We start from the raw sequence: 15,946 nt of genomic DNA, 5'->3' as shown, positions 1-15,946 counted from the left end.
AAGGGCGGGGGCGCGCGGCGGCGGCGGGCGGCGAGGGGGGGTCCGGTGCCGCCCCGCCCCGCCGCGCGGGCCGAGCCGCCCTGCCGCCCCCGCCCCCCACCCCCGCAGGAGGGCGGCGCGCGCCCCCCCGCGGCCCGACGCCGCGCTACCTGTCGGCGCGGCCCCCGGCGCCTGCGCTGACACGGGCGCGGCGGGCGGGAAGCGCCGCTCGGACCCCGCGCGGGCGCCGCCTCAGCGGAGCGGGGTCCCCCGGCCTCCCGCCGCTGAGGAGGAGGAGCCGCGGGGCCTGAGCGGGGGATCGCCCGGGGGCCGCTCACCTCAGCGGGGACTGCCCGCGGCTCCCGCCTGTCAGAACCTGCCACAGCCTCGCGCCTCGGCGCCTCAGGCGGGACCTGCCCTGGGCCCCCCCGCCCCGCTCCAGAACCTTCCACGCCTCGCGCACGGGGCCGCCGAGGGGCGCCGCGCGCCAGAACCTTCCACGGCCTCGCGCCTCAGGGGGGACCTGCCCCCCCCCGCTCCAGAACCTTCCACGGCCTCGCGCCTCGGCGCCTCAGGCGGGACCTGCCCCCCCCCGCTCCAGAACCTTCCACGGCCTCGCGCCTCGGCGCCTCAGGCGGGACCTGCCCCCCCCCACTCCAGAACCTTCCACGGCCTCGCGCCTCGGCGCCTCAGGCGGGACCTGCCCCCCCCCCGCTCCAGAACCTTCCACGGCCTCGCGCCTCAGGCGGGCCCGCCCCTCCCCCCCCCGCTCCAGAACCTTCCACGGCCTCGCGCCTCAGGCGGGCCCGCCCCTCCCCCCCCCACTCCAGAACCTTCCACAGCCTCGCGCCTCGGCGCCTCAGGCGGGACCTGCCCCCCCCCGCTCCAGAACCTTCCACGGCCTCGCGCCTCAGGCGGGCCCGCCCCTCCCCCCCCACTCCAGAACCTTCCACGGCCTCGCGCCTCAGGCGGGCCGCCCTTCCCCCCCCGCTCCAGAACCTTCCACGGCCTCGCGCCTCAGGCGGGCCCGCCCCTCCCCCCCGCTCCAGAACCTTCCACGGCCTCGCGCCTCGGCGCCTCAGGCGGGCCCGCCCGTCCTCCCCCCGCTCCAGAACCTTCCACGGCCTCGTGCCTCAGGCGGGACCTCCCCCCCCCCGCTCCAGAACCTTCCACAGCCTCGTGCCTCAGGCGGGCCCACCCCTCTCCCCCTCCCGCTCCAGAACCTTCCATGGCCTGGTGCCTCGGCACCCCAGTGCCTCAGCTGGGTCCATGCCGGGGGGGCTGCACACCCTCTGGCGCGCTTTGAAGGCTCAAGGCAAATAGAAGGGGCGCATTTAATTTTAAAATAATTTTTTCTCAAATTTAGATTTTCCAGAATTCTGAGGAGCAAGTCAGGCCTACCACAAGGAAATTCAGAGTTAACGCGAAGCATTTGGCTGCCGGGTTCCCGGTGCACATCCCTTCCCGCTGAGGCGTCCCACGTGTCGGTGGGCTTCCCAGGCTCAGCCCATTGCGGCCTCGGCCGCAGCAGTCCGTCCCGCTGGGAGCGCGAGCCTGGTCCAGAGGCACAGCTCCTCCTCCCACCGATGCAGCCCTCGCTGCGCAGCCTGGGCCTCCGGCTCAGTACTTGGCCATTTAAATAAACACAAAATTATAACAGCCTCGCAGGAGCAAGGGAATCCAGCTACAAAAAAAAAAACCACATGACTTTTAGGGACCTGGATCCTCAGCCTCTTACCAAAACAATAATTATTTGAGGTGTGACCATTTGCTACCATTTCCTCAAATAAGACCTGTACTTCAACATACACAGAAATGAAAAGTGTTGTTACTCAGCCTTAACTTAACTGCAGAAGTTACTGGAGTTTATATGTTTTGCGCCCTTGGTTTTCAGATCAGGTGGAAAGTTTCCACCAGGATTCAGGGGAAGCACTCGCTCAGCACTACAGTGCACAGAGATTGCACCAGTACAGTGTTTTCAAGGCACTTTGTCCTGTCCTACCTTGGGAGGTTATGGAAAGAGACATAATTCTCCTGAGGTGACTCTTTTATTTACAGTTATAACACAAACTTACCCTAAGTTTACTTGCTCACGTGTTCTTTCTGTCAAGGCAAGGTCTTCGTAGGTCTTGCGGAAAATTCCTTCTCCCCAGAAGTTAATGCAATGTAGCTACTTTTCCCTAACATGAGCAAGCACAGTTTAGTGAGCCCAAGGAAATCATGAAGAATCGATCTTCATTTTCATAAAGAGTCTCAAAACTTAAAAATGGGATAAGCTCTTGCCATCAGGTTGCATGGGTCAAAGAACACTGTGACATTATTAAAATAAGCCAAAGTTTGCCAGTAACCGTTTTCCCACTTCCCAGCTCCTTTATTCCGGGGAACTAGATCCTGTTGCTTGACATTTCTTTATTTCACTTCAAGCTCTGTAATGAAGACAGAGACAAACAAGGACTTCACCTTTACAACTGTAAAGTACCTTGGAAAATAAAGTGTTTTGATGAAAATGAGCATTTTTGCAATTTTTGCTGTTCACCATAATCCTGCAGAGAAGTGTGATGCGTTATAGCAAGCGTATAAGAATCCGGTATCACATAACCCGCTCCAGGTGCCCCCTCCCCTTTTTCTTCATTCTCCAGAGAGGCGTATCAGAGCACACCAGTTCAGGGAATATGTGTTACAGATCTGTCCCCTGTCTTTCACAGAACTGAGTAGACTGAATTGTGTGGTGGCTTCCTGCTATTCAAAGTGAATGCAACTGATTCATCTGTAGACGGGATATGTGCCAGGCTCTGAACTCAGTGTTCTCCGAGTCACCATTTTGTGGATTTTTATTTTTAATAAATACCAGCCAGCACAGGATCTGCAAGAGAAAAGGAAAAGCTATCCACAGATCTCTCAAACAGTGATTATTATTCACAAAAGTTTTTTCATCATTTAACATCCTGGTTTTTAAGGAAACAAGCTATTCTGGGCATTTGGGAGCTAGGTTATTTCTGAGCAAAATCAAATCACAATTTAGCCATAAATTACTTCCTTATTTGATTTCTGCTCCTTCCTTAATTGTCTCTAGTCCCCTCCCCAGCCATGCCCCACCCTACACTACTTTCACATTTATTATCTGTCTGTTATCTTTTGGCAAGATGATAGTACTTAAGTAGAGCCTAATGAGCTGTAGTTTGCATGAAAGCTGTTCTCAAACCCATTTATGCTTTTACAGGACAGCAAGTGACTTACTATGTTTACTTTGTTTGAAATACAAAATGCATTAATACAGTCCTGCAGGGCCAACGTCACAAGGGAAATCCATCACCACACCCCAGCTCCAGGGGTATTCACACTTCAGAAAGAGGCGTTCAATAGTCCTCATCGATTTCAGATAGAGAAGGAGGGCTCTTCGCTATCACTTCACTCTTCACTACTGCACACCACAGGGTTTGTTACTCAGCACCTGATACAGTAACACAAAGCAAAACCAACAGCAGTTTAATGAACACATCAGGCTCTGATCGGTGGTGGCCCAGAACCTCACTTTTCTCCTGTTGCTGACTTCCCTCCTGTTCAGCACATTCTAGCATGGCACTGGGGACATCCGACAGGAAGAATATGGCAAATAACTGCAGCACAGTAACCCATGAAATTGCCCTGTCTCTAACAGAAATAGCTCATGATAAGCCAGTAACTCTTTTACCTGTATCATGTTTTTACAGCAAAGGGTAAATTGGCCACTAAGAAAAAAATCACCAGAGGAGCCTTCTGCCTGACAGAAAGCCTCCGTGTGTCCAGATGGCACCTCACACCTGGCTGCTAAGGGGAAAGGGGAATAGAAGTTGCCTTTTGGGGGGAGATTCCACAAGCAGTCCATAAGTTGGAAAATTTTCTCTAGCCTTTGCAAAAGGTCTTCCTGGGGAAGGACAGACTTGACCTATGCCCAGACAACACAGTACAGGAGCTAAAGTCGCAAGCTGTTAAAGTACAGCTTATGGAGTCATTAGCCTTTGTCCTCACAGGCACCTCTCCTGCTCACAAGCTACATATAATGCAGTTAATACTGGCACCTGTAGACACAGGCTTCCCCAGCATCATGCTCCAAAACTACTTCAGTTTCCCTTCTTAGGAGGATCTATTAGAGTCCCCTCAAACTGTTCAGTCCAGGAGAACCATGTCGGTACCAGATTCTTCCAACAATTCAAACTCAAGATAAATCAAAGCAAGCCTCTTCCACAAATTCCAGTTTCATTACTCTTTGGCTGAGCTTAGCACATCATTCTCAAATCTGTATCTAGCTCTTTCCCCATGCTTTTCAATCATCTATTTCAATTCCTTCACAGAAGCAGCTACACCACATCTCATGAGGTTGCCACAGACAGTATTTTTTATCATTCCCTTCCTGTAATTCTTTCTCTTTAATTATCTCTGTCTTGTTTTAACTCCTCATATCGCAGCTTCAGCGCTCCAAGTCACTCCAGGCTTTCTCTCAGGCCACTTCTTCACCAGTCTTCTCCTTTCGTCAGGGTAGGCTTCCTCATGCGGAAGTTCAGTGCCCAGATTATCAGTTTTTGCATGGCTGTATCTCCATACATCAGCAGCTGAGACCATTAGCTGTAGCTGGAATCTATTAAGAACCTGGCAGAGACTATCATCAACATTTATAGTTCTGAAGTACAGAATAAAAAGGAAATAGGTGACTAATTCAGTGACAGGATCCAGATACTGTAAAGTTGATGGTATAAGGAAATCTCTGACTCCAGATCCTTGCTGCAATGCGTGATTACAGAGCGAACTCTAGACACGTGTGCACTGCAGGGCCATCTGAGGGCCTCAAACCACGGCTGTGTTCTTCTGCTTATACCTGTTACAGCATTTACATTGTTGTTACTGTAAAATCAGATACCACTCCCATCAAAAGGTTCTCCTCTAGGAAAAAATGCATAGGTACGTATGCTAAATGAAAGGGTCTCTGATGATAAGAGCAAAACATTAGTACTTTCCAACACTAACACATCAACTTTATTGGACTGCAAAGCTTTGATAGCAAATCTGTGATGGAGATTATTTATTTCTCATGAAGATTACATGCATAATTCCTCTTCAGAATTATATTTAGAATAATAGATGGCCCTCAAGAGATGTAATTCTTCTTAGGATGCTGACATCAAAAATCTCTAGGTGCAGCTCAGATGATTTATAACAGGCCTCTTTATATAACAAAGGTTGATTAATTATTCACGATTCTCAGAGAAAAATTAGATTAAATATATATTATGGATGGCAATTCTCAATTAAAGATTAAGCTTCACAGAGCTGGGTGAGACGGGATGTGGCAGGGAGTGATGAGGATGCAGCACCCTGCGGCAGTACGCGTTGAAGGCTGGGAACAGGAGGAGTTAACAGACCAGAACAGGCAAGTGGTCTGAATTTGACAATTCTGGTGAAGCTTCAACAGTGGCCCCGAGCGAACGTGCCGTGCTGTAACGAAGGGGCAGGGAGGGGATTCCTTCCCAGCTCCAGCTGGTGATTAGCTTATGGCCTAAAGCTTAAGAACGATATGCCTTGTAATTTTTTTTAACCTCATGAGTGTAACAGCAGATGTTATTCCTATTCATATAAGTGCCTAATCCTTTTCTAAATCTCACTAACCATTTCCTCAGTAATATCCTCCAGCAGCAATATACTCTGGGGTGATTATACAGACCAATAAAAATTATTTCCTTCCAGCCCTTTAGTGTGTGTTCTTGCCCACCCATTCTTTTGTTCATATTAAATAGCAGAATAATGCCAGCACATACTTCTCTGCAGAAAAAAGGAAAAGACTTAACCTGCTTTGCTACATGGACCCACAGTCTGTTGGCTTTCACTTCTCTCTTATGGCAATAAAAGTCATAAAAATACCTGAGCACAGGCCCGTTTTTATTTTTAGCCACTTACCATTTCACTGCAGAGGGCAGTGAAGCAAGAGATTGCTTCTTCAAACTTGTTTTTCCCATGCTTTATGAAAAATCACTATGGCATTTTCATAATTATCTAAGATGTAAGAGAAAAGAACAATATTGTTCTAAAAAGACACCCCGGATCTGTCAAAGACAAAGCATAGCAAGAGATGACTCCTAAGTGGCTCTTTGCTGGAGTCGCACGTGAAACGCGTTTCAGGCTGCTCAGTCATCACCCAGCTCCAGTTCAAACCCTGTGTTGCCACGTTGAGTTTACCAGCCCTGCTGAGCAAAAGGCTTCGAGCTCGTGCTCAGCTGTTCAGCCGAGTACCTCCCGACCCTTAAACTTGGCTATGCAGCTCCATCGCTGAAGCGGATGGTGGGTGTCCAACGTGTCCAGAGCCATGGGCAAAATGAATTTTTATCTGTCTCCAAAGGACAGTGTATACACTAAAAGTACCATCCTGATGCAAGCATTATAAGTAACTCAACTCTGGCTCATTCTGTAAGCACGGACGGAGACCTCTCTGCTTGGAGGGGGGGCGGGGGCACAACGGCATTAGGCGTTCGCAGGAACAATTCTCCCACCTGAGCCCTACAGACAGTCCAGAACTTAACAGAAAAGAAGGGAAGGGTCTGAATAGCGTTAGCATAAACAAGACATTAGAGTAGACAGTCTCTGACATACATACTTCATCTTATTATTCTGTACTAAACACACTCTTTCTATGATTAAATCACTACATCAATACAACTTATTTATGTTTCCATGAGTGCCTGCTGTAATTCATTGCACAAACAGCAGCATACTGAGGCAGGGAAGATGAAAGTACATCGCCTTATGATACCTCTCACCGTTCCTGAGAGTCAATAACACAGTGAAAGGTCAAAAAAAGGTGTGTGTGGGTGTGGGTGTGTGCGTGTCTGGTGGTGGTGGTTAATGTTGAAGGATCTATGGCTTCTCCCCAAGAGCTGTAGAGAAACCAGAAATAATCTCACAAAACTGCTGCTAAATGCTCTTTAATTTAACTCTCAAAATCCAATACAGACAAGTAAAACTGTATATAAAGGCCACCGTTCTCATTAGTACTACAGCTGCTCCCTATTCTGGTGCCTATATGAAATACAGTTCTGAAATGCAACCTAAAACCACATGACCAAGCACATGTCCTCCAACTATATCAAACTGCAGGGACAGGGAGAAGAAAACTCTTAAAAGATATGTCATTGATCTTTAAGATTTAGCCTAGTTGTGCCCCACCACACACAGTCATTTGTGTAAATACTGGATATGAAGTAGAAGGCAGCGATGTAATTTCTGCATCAGTATTTTTAGCTTTTTGTTTAAAGAAGCATTCTCTTGTTTAATTTTCAGAAGACTAACCTCTACTTGATATTGACTGTCAGTCAGGGTTGTATAAACCTTTGATATATTCCATATTATAAACCTTTGATATATTCCATATTATTTGATGGCATTTTTAGTCGCTTACATTACTAATAAATAATACCCGCTCTCACTACGCTCTGGAGGGCTTCTGCTTTGCAGTGTAGTCTCCCTCGTCTCTGAGGCCCGGTCAGACAGCAGTCATGGCTCCATCCTGCCGCGCCTCCCTCGCACCTTTACTGCCCTGTCTGTTTAGGTTACAAGTTTATGGGGGTCGGGGACTGGCTCACCCAGTGCTTGTACAGCGATTAGAAAACAAGGGCCGCTGCCAATAGCCATAATACGCTCACTTAGGATAGAAAGCCGTATACATCCTAGCACATGTGATAAGCCCAGAGGTAATGCCAGAGGCAAAAGCAGCAATCAGGGTTCTCACTTTTTGTTCAATGTTGTTATTGTTAACATGTCCCTTTTCCCCCATTGGTGTGACAGTGTAAATGCTCCAACATCCTTCAAGTACAGCAGGGACTTTTTTTTTTCTGATTCCTAATGCGACGTAATACACAGTATTTCACAGAAGAAATCTTTCGGTGAGAAGAATCGGAACGAGCAGCTGCTGGACTAGCTCGAATTGGTAGGGCGTTTTCTCCCACCCCAGCAGTCCCCGGCAGGATGACGGACAGATTCTGCCGAGCAGACACAGTCTGTAAATAGCTGTTCATGTTTCTAAGCAGGAGCCAACGTATCCTGCAGGTAAATTAAGGCAGTAGTAAGCTGGTAAACAGAAAGACTTCCTACTTTGGGTTCAGTGCGTTCCTACAACCCTACTCGTGGGGCTCGCTCTTTCCCACAGGACTAGACCTATTCCAAATCTCAAGCAGCTTCTTACGTCCCTTCCTCAGACTGTGTGCAAAAGGGCCCAGTGGGATGAGACCAGAAAACTAGCTTTCCTTCACCAAGGAGCAGGCCGCATACCTGCTGCCCGTCTCACTCAGCGGCTCTTCTGTGCGCTGTGAACAGCAGCTTTGTAATACACCTCTCTTTCTGCGTTACACCAGCAGCATTGGCTTATATCAGACATATTTTTGTTTCATTTTTAGCTCAGATTGAAATATAATATTGTACTCTAACTTTTGTGTTGGTATTGCCCTTATCCCCACCCATGTAATTTTTCCACAGTGGATCAATGATACTCGATATCAGTATGTATCCTATGAGCTCCGAACTCCCCTGGTGTAAGAAAGCTCATAGCACCATTGCAGTAGAAGTGCATTATGTCAGCTAGACTTGAGGCAGCTGGAATGAAGTTCTAGACTAGCTTTGCAGTATGAGTAATGGGGACGATGTTCTCAAACAGTTTTAAGAATATTCTTGATCAGTTTTTGATGTGGTCATCGAGAAATTGCATTTGATTGCCAGAGAGCTTTCTTCTGATTTTTTTTTAAATCTGAACCAGTACTTTTGAATCAGTAACAGGGTAAATCATCCTCTCCCAGAAGAAACATTCCTGGAATCTTTGTGGAGTCCAGTAAGGACGAAGGAACATGTTTTATAGGATGCCCTGCCCGAAATTCTGTGGAGTGCTCTATTATATTTTTATTGCAGTTATAGCAGTGTTGCTCCCATTGTGCTGAGCCTTCTTGGTCTTCTGACAAATGATCTTTTATGTGTATGATGACAGATCGTCTCATTTCCAGCAGTTTTGGCGAAGGCAATAACTTCTAAAGCTGTGACAACAGACACCTCCAGTAACTTGCGCTCACCGAGAACCCTTTTACGTTTAGTTTGAAAGACCTGGAGCTGGGGAAAGTTAAATTTTAGACTGGTGTTTCAAGGTAGCAATTTAAACTTACACTTAAATATTTTTTCTTAGCTTTTAGTTATTTATTAATGAGAAGAGATTTGTGGGAGGTTCGTGACATATTCTGTGATTTTAAAATAGCTGTATCAGATTTAACGAAGTAAGCAGCATTTCACTTTTCAGTCATTCCAGCTCTCCTTTTCATTCCTGTTTGCTTCTAAAGTTCCACTTTTTATGGACGCAGGGATGGGACTCATCTGACCCAGTCACACTAGGATCCCTTTATCCCCAACGGAGAGAAACAGGAGCTTTTAAAATGCAATTCATCTCATCCTAAAGCAGACATCTAAAAAAGTCAAATGAATGTTACCATGAAAGTGCCTCCTTCTCTCTGTTGACCACAAGAAAGCCCAAGGCAACGAGCTCAGATAGAGGCGCCCACGTCACAGACCTCTAACTGCAGTGGGAATGTGACTGGCATTCACAAGCAGCTCAGTCTTACCTGACCTGATTTTGGTAATTTAAAAAAAAATAATAATAATTTAAGACTATTTCCTTTCAGTGTATTGAAATGAGCGTTGAGTATTTTAACTCCTTAAAAAGTAAAACAGCAACCCATCTGGTCGTGAACTGTTACACACAAAGAAACAGCGATAGAGTGAAAAACCTCTTACCTAATATCAAAGTCTGTAGGACAACGTTCATTTCTTGTCATTTAGATTATGTCACATTAGCAGGCGCAACGGAAAGGCACTCGGCAGAAAAACACTTTCCGCTCAGAGTGAAGCTGTTGCCAAAACTGCTTGGCCACAGTTCAGGCAAACACTTAGGTGCTTTGCTAAACAGAAATGAGTTTAGGGATGTGCTCAAGATGAGGCGCTTGCCGTATTCCTTTGCTAAGTCACGGCCCCTGTGACTAACGTCGGTGCTTTTTACATTAATTAATGGAACAACTCTGATCGCATGCAGAAAAATTTCTGACTACGCAGGGGGGCGAGTGCTGGAACAGGCTGTCCGGACAGATTGTGGCGTCTCCACCCCGGAGATGCCCAGACCCGGGCTGGACGGGGCCGTGCGCAGCCTGCCGTGGTTGCAGCCGGGGGGGTCCCCGGGTTCCCCCCGCGCGGCTCTGCGAGCCCCCCAGCCGAGGGCCCTGCGGTTGTCCTGCCCTGCGCGTACGCTGGGTAACGCCTTCCGGCTCAGGCGTGGAAAGGCACCTAGGTTAGTGCTGCTTCCAGGAAGGGCGGGAGGTGATCGGGGGAAAAACAGAGAAGCCTTAGCTAGGGAACTAATTCAATGCGTTAATACAAATCTGGCAGGAGCACCTCTTCGGGACCCTCAGCAACAACCTCCTGTAGCAAATCCTTAACGACTAACACCACACACACCTTTTGTACGATACAAAAACGTTAACTAAGCATTACTGTACAATTCACAAGAAAACTCTAGTAATAAAGACAAAAGCCTAGTCAATAGCTGAAATGCTGCAAAAGCTATTTCTATTATTTATAGCCATTATATATTTTCCTGCTGAACTTAACAGCACGAGCTGTTACTCAAGTATAAGGAACTGCTACCTGGAAGGTCACTGTAACATGCCAATGTACAGACCTACGCTGTAAATCCCTACTACTTTTAATCATGCAGTGACAGCAGACACAAAGAAAATCTAGATAAACCGTGATCTTCATAAATACAGATGGTTCGGATTTTGCGGAATTGGCTTGAACAGATTAGCAGAGCCACAACCTAAGCAGCAAATGCTCTTTAGGAGAGCAGCCGGCTGCCTCATTGGCTTACCCAGCCTCACGGTGATAAACTGCTGCCAGGGTCCGTCCACGGTGACATACTACCCTATTTAGTGGGAGCTGTAAATTCACAGCAACGGTTCCTAAAAAACTCCGGTGAGACGGAAAAGCGTGATACGCGCGTTCGCAGCGACGGTCAGCGCGTGCATCAGGGCACGAAGCCTTGGCCACGGCTTCTGCGGCTGTAAATCTTGGAGCCTCGCTCGAGCTTCACCCTTGGAGGCCCTTGGCTTTGGCAGTCGCCGGTTGCTTCTCTTACACAAAGTATTTATTGCTTTGCTCTGACCAGGAGCTTTCCTTTGCAAGCTGACTGTTCAGGATTTCAGACTCCAGGACCCCGCACGGCGCACCAAAGCTCTTCTCGCTGTTGGCAACAGCTTTTATGTCCTGGCTGCACGCTGTCACGGCAAGGCAACCCATGTCCCCGGCAGGGATTTCCAGCTCCCCGTGGCAGGGAAAACAGCAGCAGAGACACGGGGCTCCTAGACGTTACCCTAACATTTTTTTCAGCCTTTACATGGAAATTCCTTATTCCAAAAGAAATCTACATCACACTGAGCAAAAAAGCAGCTGTTTACGGACACACTCAGCACAGCTCAATAGTCCTTCCGCTTTAGAGCTCAGCAAAATATTCTGTAAGAAAAGGAACATATTGATGTTGTTCTGAAACAATGCTTTTCTCATCGCAAAACTTGCCAGCTGTAATAATTTTTCTTTTTCTGGAACAGTTTCATAAGAAATTTTAATATATTATCAGGTTTAAGTTTGATCAAGAGTCACTATTGTACCTACATTTTTAGCATATGTCCTTTTTAAAGGATTATAAAAGTGTGGAGGAACTGAAGATACAATTCCAAACTCACAGAAAAATGGTTCTGAACATACAGGAATTAACCATTTAACAGTATGCCAGTGTTTTGTAATCTATTATTGAAAATATATAGAAAACTTATCAGAACTATAAAACAAGCTGAATCAAAAACTCCCACAAAACAATTTAACTTTTTTTTTTTTTAATATTTTGTCAAGTCTGGTCTTTTCTGGTTTCACTGCTTTATGAGGACGAAAGGGTAATCGAATGGCCCGTATCAAGATACCCTTTCTAGAAGGCTTCTGGCACAGTTTTTGTGAAAACAGTGATACATGCACACTTGCCTGTGCTGCTCAGAAAGCCGCTACCTGTGCTCTTCCCTTTCCGCGCCTACCTGTCCGCCACCGTGTAATGTCCTTGGTCCCGTCGCGACCCAAGCAGCTAGAGCGGGTGTCCGGGTGGCGGGGGCTGATCAGGGCCTGCTCCTGTCGAAGGCATTAGCACTTCTGCCAATAAGAGCAGAATTCTGCACTTCTGAAAACTGCCTTTCAATTGCTAAAAGCCCCCAAAGACACCGTCCCCCCTGCCACTGAGATGGCACCGAGTTTCTCCCTGCTACGGTAGCAGCGTGTGTCAATCCATTTAAAAATCCCACGCTCAGTTTATTTCAGCTGTATGTCAGCAGCTCAAAGTATTAACGAAAAGTAGGAAACAGCTTTAAAAACTACAAGCTGCAGCTTCAGAGTGACCACTTTCTCAGTCGATTTATTCCATTAGAATTATCCACTGAGGTGACGGGCGGATCAGCCGTGCCTTGGGCCAGACGCTGCCGCATAAAGTCGGGATTTTTTTCTAAGTGTCTCCAATTGTAGGAAGGTTTGACCTAACTTTTGACTGGGTTAATTGTTATATATATTATATATATATATATAAAAAATACCTCAGGCATGAGCAAGACGCTCGTCCTCCTGCGAGGGGATTTACCGCGGGGCAGCTTCGGCACGGTGCGGGACTCCTCGGATATCAGTCAAACCGTCACGGACAGAAAGTGCCGCACATCGCACAGAGATCAGCTTTCAGCACTTCCCGCTTCAGTGCAACGGTAATGCACAATAATCAAAACAACTTCAGAAGAGAGACAAAATATTTCCTTTCTTGACTCAAGTCAAAAGGAAAAAAGACTGAACAGAAGTCAGAGGATCTGTTCTTCCTCATACTGCTGACTCTGACTTGCAAGTATTGTGTGTCAAAAAAAAAAAAAGAAAAAGAAAAAGAAAAAAGCCTATTTTCCAAAGAGAAAAGGTAACATTTTATATTAGGCTACTGTGAGTGCAGTTTTGCCAAGATACTGAAAGAACTGCATGAAATAAATGTTGGTTATGGTATAATTTTTGTAGCCAGTGAACAGGTCATTATTGTCTGTGGCTGTTATAATGCTGAAAGTACTCAGTTAAAACTTTTTAGTAATCAAACAGTTCAGAAGAGACTTTGGGGGAATTTCTTAATAGTTAATACCTCAGATCTTTGTTTTTATTAAAAACAAAAAGCAAACAAAAAACCTCCAGACTTCACTAGGGAATTATTGCCGGTTCAAATACATTTTGAAATTCAGACTATTCTTTAAATTATAGTATTGCAAAGGAAGCAATAGGAGATATTTCAATAACATTTCATACATCATTAAATACTATATACAATGAAATAAATGAGGGTTTTTTTGTGGTTAAATCACAGATATAAAATCCAGGAGAGCCAGACTACCACTTACACTTACCACTTACCACAAATTTCCTATGCCACCATGACTGAATCTCCTTTTTTATTAATCTTTTCTCCCCATGGGCAGTAATTAATAACTCCCTGTATATATGGATATTCTTCCACCAGTCGAGCGCCCGAGGGAGCGCAGTGCGGACGAGGGCCAGCGTCAGCGCGGGGACGCAGCAGAAGCGGGTAGCGGGGCAGGAGAGGACCAACGCCTGCGGCAGCGACGAGCCCCCGGCTCTGCTGGGCTGTAACGCACAGGTGAGACCAGCCCAGGGCAGGCACGGACCTGCCACCGGCCACCGCCCTCGGAGACAGTGCCGCTCCCGGCCTTGTTCTTCTCCCCATGGAGGAGCGGAGCTGTCACACGTCATCGCTGGCTTAGTCAGGGGTATCAAGAAGAGCATCTAGAGATTAAATACAGATTTAAGGAAAACAAAGCTGAGAACTTTCAGCTCTGCTGGGAAACTGTCAAGAGCAAATCAGCGCAAGCATTGACAATTAGTCTTGTCGTGCATTTCTCTACAAAATCGTTCTGCTTCTGCAAATCGTTCAGCTAGCTCATACGGCATCTTGAGGCTGCTATATCATTTATCAGTAAAAATACTGAATAAAATCTGCCATATAGCATATGAAGCATTTTCCCCTTTTTCCTCCCTTTTTAGCTCACTTTAACAAAGCATTCGTTTTTTTAACTTGAGTCTTCTCTTGTTTATTAGGTGTTTGCATGCTGTAGCTTGCTCATTAGGTAAGTGTATACTTCAACAGCAAAAGAGACTTTATAAAATTCATGTCAATCTACTTTGCTTACAGGGATTGTAGAATTATTTAAGTAAAGTGAGTTGATCTGCTTGATGTTCACAGGTCAAAAATTTTCTTTTAAGCAGGATTTTAAAGTACATCTAAATAGTCCCACTTAGGACCTGAACTTACAAACACTGAAGGACAAGAAGCCAGTTTTGTATCTAGGAGCACTCCAATGTGTGTCCTTCTTTCCTTTTGCCGTTACAGTATATAATCTAACTTTGGTTATTGTGCTAACAGTTCTGTGCATGTTTTTAAAGGGGTGGGTTGAAAATGTATCTTTGTAATATTTCCTAAAAGAATATTTCTTAAAAGTAGCAGGTTTTTCTTTTTTTTACCTTCATGACAAATTTCACAATTTTTCATTTCTTTGTCAGTTTGAGCCAATGAGTAAAATTAACATTAAAGAAGTTGACGAAAGCTCTGTATCTCTACCAGTAATTCATAGTTTACAGCAAAAGAAAAAAAAAGACCATTTCAGAGATATTTTTAAGAGACTCAGTAGAGTTGTGTGACCTGATCTGTGAGGTGTGCTGTCACAGAGGCTTTGACAGATGGCTGCTCATCACAGTCCTCACAGAGCAATTGAGTCAGTGGCCTGGTTTTTTTGGAGAATACAAGAAATCCCTAGAGTCTCTTGTGCTGTGGGGTGTCAGTTTTCTGGTCGGGGGTAACTCGATAGGCTGGGCTGGACCGGAGGAGGCACATCCCCAGGGAACGGCGTCAGGCTGGCAGAGAGCCCCAAGCCGATGAGAGAAGGAGCAGTGCTGTCACCGGAGAGGGGCTCCTCTGCTCTCTCGGTAATTAAGCCCAGAATGTATTACAAGCTTAGTTTGTGAGAAATGTAAATCTCATGAGATTTGTTATGCAAACTGTTCCTTTCACTTGGATTTCATGTTCCGTGGTTAATAAATCTTATTTTGCTTTTTTTTTAAGATGACTGCAGCACTGATAATTCCATACAGATGTCCCGGAAAACAAACAAGCAAGCCTATAACCTTTACAGACAAGTGAGGAAAAGTCAAGTCTCTCGACTTTTCATGTCCTCTCAGGCTCACTCAGCAGCACAGGAGTCTCACCTGCAAGTGATGCTCACCAGACTACTCACCTGAAAGACCAAAATGGAGGTGAGAGCTGATGACAGGCTTAGATACAGATAGTTCTGAAGGATCCACTGAGAAATACGGCTGTTTCAAGTGACTCACACATGGCTTATCGCCGTAACACTGCTCGGTTCAAGGCTAAACCTGTAGTTGCGATGTGGGATCTCCACAGCAACGCAGGCCTACGTGGTAGGCGACCCAGTACCCCACCTGGGCCACCAGCCGTGGCACGTGCCACAGCACACACTACAGCTGTCGGGGCTGCTGCCCTCCTAGCACCCACCGCCAGCCTCACCACCCTCCCTGTAACCTCTGCTAACCGATGCTCTGTGTGCTGTCCACTAGTTAAAATGCCAAACAAAACAAGCAAAATACCTCCAAACACAAGACTGGTACAGGGAATCAGTCCGCAGGTCCATCTCGTCCGGTGTCCTGCCCCAACGGCGGGCAGCAGCAAAGAGCAAGGCAGCCTGCTGCGATGCTCCCGCCTGCCCAGCCTTCCGGCTCCGCGTGCCTTGCGGCTCAGGGGCTTCCCGAGCCACAGGCTGCATCTTCGCCT

The sequence above is a fragment of the Dromaius novaehollandiae genome, chromosome Z (genome assembly GCF_036370855.1).
Source record: "Dromaius novaehollandiae isolate bDroNov1 chromosome Z, bDroNov1.hap1, whole genome shotgun sequence".
NCBI lineage: Eukaryota > Metazoa > Chordata > Aves > Casuariiformes > Dromaiidae > Dromaius > Dromaius novaehollandiae.
The sequence above is the reverse complement of the archived record's forward strand: the minus strand, read 5'-3'. Positions refer to the sequence as shown.